The sequence below is a fragment of the Sphaeroforma arctica genome, assembly GCF_001186125.1.
Source record: "Sphaeroforma arctica JP610 unplaced genomic scaffold supercont1.457, whole genome shotgun sequence".
Lineage (NCBI taxonomy): Eukaryota > Ichthyosporea > Ichthyophonida > Sphaeroforma > Sphaeroforma arctica.
This window is the reverse complement of record NW_014040101.1, coordinates 19,857-23,248: the sequence shown is the minus strand read 5'-3', so window position 1 is coordinate 23,248 and position 3,392 is coordinate 19,857.

Genomic DNA, 3,392 nt, shown 5'->3' with positions numbered 1-3,392 from the left:
GGGGGTTCAAGACAAACCTACTTTTCCTCTAATTGGGGGTTTAAACCGTCACTTGGTTTTTGTTTACGTTAGTACGAGGGCCTCACGCCCATGTGCACTTGGTATCAAACTTCAATCTAGAATCGCGCCATTCACTAACTCCTGCTATTAAAACCATTTTTTTGTACGCTAGGCGAATCATATTCGCTGGATAACTGACCCATTCCATAAATATATTTACAACTTGAAAATTATAAATTTACCCCTTGTAGATTGTAGAAGGAAGTTGAAGAACTAAAAAGAAGGCTTGAACTTTGAAGCCGTCGTCATACTGTTTGAATTTTAGATTTATTTACGTTTTGCTGATCTCCGGAATATAAAATATTTCGCTACATCCTTCACGAGCAGTGGTACCAGTATGCTTTATATTTATATTTCATAGATTTTATATGCTAGCACCGTGTCTCTTATCCCTCATCCTATGTTCATACACTTGTAGAGATTGAACATAAAACCCGAGTATATGCAAACTAAGCCAAGATGGGTAAATTATTTAAGCCTTCAAATCCCTGCTCAAACTGCACTGCCGTACGCGCAGGTGTGCAAATGGAATTGTTTATGCATTCATTGCTTTGCCTGCAATTTTCCACAACACAATCGTAATTTATAAGCGTGTAAAGCATACAAGCAAACGTTAAGCACATATAAAAGTCGTACTATTTTGCTTTGTTGCAGTATACAGATACGCATGTTATATGATGTAGAACGTGAATCTATGCTTCGGTCGCCTGTGTGCTGCACCAATTTATATCTATATATACAATCCTACAACTGTCAGCTGTCAAATATATAAGTATGTACGTATTCTTTGTTCATAAACAAAACCCTCTGTCATATAAAACCCTGCAATCATTTGGAAAGGCGATCCCTCAAGCACCACGCAATTTTCCGGAGCAACGCATATACCATTCTTGTTGACAAGCATAGCTGCGTTTTGCTACTTTTTACCCATTATAAGACGAGCAACGCCTCAATATGAGTTGAGAAATAGATCTTTTTGCTATCCAGCACAAGCGCTAAAAATTGTATGCATTAGCCTAACGGTTATTCGATTTTTGTGATCAAATTCTTTCAGTGAATATTTGAAACACTCAATTTGGTCATTCCTGTAGTTGCTAATCGTATTTGAGCCTCATCAGGATGTTAAAAACATACTAATGCACCGCAAACATGCTAGATACACTTATCCTTCATACATGTGTATATATACACTATATCCAGCTCACACCAACTTTGTTGGCATTCTACGTATGCGTCTATGTGTTTTTGGCGCGTGGATGACTGGTTTCATGAGCATCTTCATAGCAACTCTGCGGTCTACTACGGATACTTTATACGGAGCCCATGGTGCGAGAGGCACATCCGATATCTTCGCCGGCATAGCGTATCCTCGATACGGCGGAAATAGTAAACAAGGTATGTAGTTGACAGACCAGAGAAGCAATTGATCGGAAATAAATGTCTTGTGTTTCATTTACAGAGTATAAGGTGAGCTCATTTTATTTTTGGAGTTACGTTTTAGTCACTTGCAAGATTACAGGATTCAAAAGTACCCAACATGCACACAATTTTCAAAGCCTGCAGAAAAAGAAACAAATACCGGACGAACTTTCCTAAATCTCCATGTAGCTGGTAATAGATAATATATAACTGGTTCTGCTGTACGCGTCTATGTGATATATGGACTATATGTTTATCCTATAGCTCACTTCGAAAAGGGGGTAACAAAAAAGGCACTCTCGAAATGAATAAACCCCATGTTGTCACGATAAAAAAATTACATTTAACCCTCGATTTTCTACCAACAGCAATCAGTTCGACAATACAAGATGGAGCTACAATTGCGGGGGTGTGTGGCGATGCCGCGACTACTATCAATCTTTGTGACCCCGTTTCGCTCGGGTATCAAATTCAACAACCGCCTAACGTACAAGGAGGGAGAGTATGGTGAACACCCACCAGAAATATAATTTACGCTCCCCTAAAAATTAAAAGCTAGATGATACGTTCAGCTTACTTGGGCTTTCAATAGAATATTTAATAATGTTCCTGTACTCAGATAGATTTCGTGAATATATATACGAGATATCTCTCCAGGCGGACTAAATTTAATGCTTCCCCTATGCATGCCTTGCCCATTTATGATGACATGATGGTTAGAATTTGTGTGTAAACAGATTCACATATGCGTGTGCCACACGTAGCCACTGATGAGCGGATCCCATGTTTTGCAGTCAGTATGAACCGCTGTATGTAGTCAGCCCCGATATCTATTAAATATAATCACTTGAATCTCGTAATAGATTGAATGAGTTTCATCTGCACGACCGGAAATGATGCGGACTTGACGGGCGCACAACCACCCAATATCAGAAACGAGCATAGTGCAACGACAGGTTCTAGTGCTATGTTCGTCAGTAAGCTCAAATTGTGAGCTTCTCTCACAGTACGAAGAAAAAAAAAGTTCTGCTACAAAAAGATCGAAATTGCAAAACAATTCTAGCACTCGTTCCATTGCAATTTCTTTGTATTTCATTTTATATAGCTACTCAAACTTGTACCAAAGAATGTAAACTTCGGGAACAGCTTACATAATAGATGATCGTTCTTGCCCATACAGATCTCACAATTCTAACCTGAGAACCAGACGCTGCCTTTCGCACTCGACATTAAAGTACAGCCCATAAACACGAGAACCGAACCGGTAACTATCACAGTTCAATGCGATGTCGCAGATGTAGTACAGCTTGATGAGTGACCTGGGTCGTACGGTACGCCCTACAAACATAAATCGGACACCTCAACCGACTGGAGATTTAAACAATACAGGTTTACAGCTGCGAACACTGTATGCGAGGACGAAGTATAATCAGTTACGAGACAATTTGCAAGTGACTCTGTGAGATGCGCTTGACCAGCTGTTCAATAAAATGTATCGCAATAAATTAATTGGTTCACCCTGTATATAGCTTGTGATCGATTTGGGAACTTATTTCTTTATCTAGACAATTGGAGGCTATGCGGAAGTATAAGGAAGTACGTTAACAGCCTTCTAGTCGCAGAATTGGCAATCACTGACATTCGGTAGAAATCATTTTATTAGATCCCAAATTGATTCTACTTGAGTCCAAACAGAATCTGTGTGTCATCACTAAATAGCCCAACTCGCCAGGACATCATTGAGCTCCTCATCATCAATAAACGGCTCGTCTAGTGAACGGATCATCAGAGAACCACAAAGCACACACTCTCCGGCAATTATGTCGTCCAACTCGTTCTTAGGAAACAGTAACATAGGTGCGAGATCTGTCAGTTATACGCGAAAAAGCTTTGTCACTCCAACATATACATAT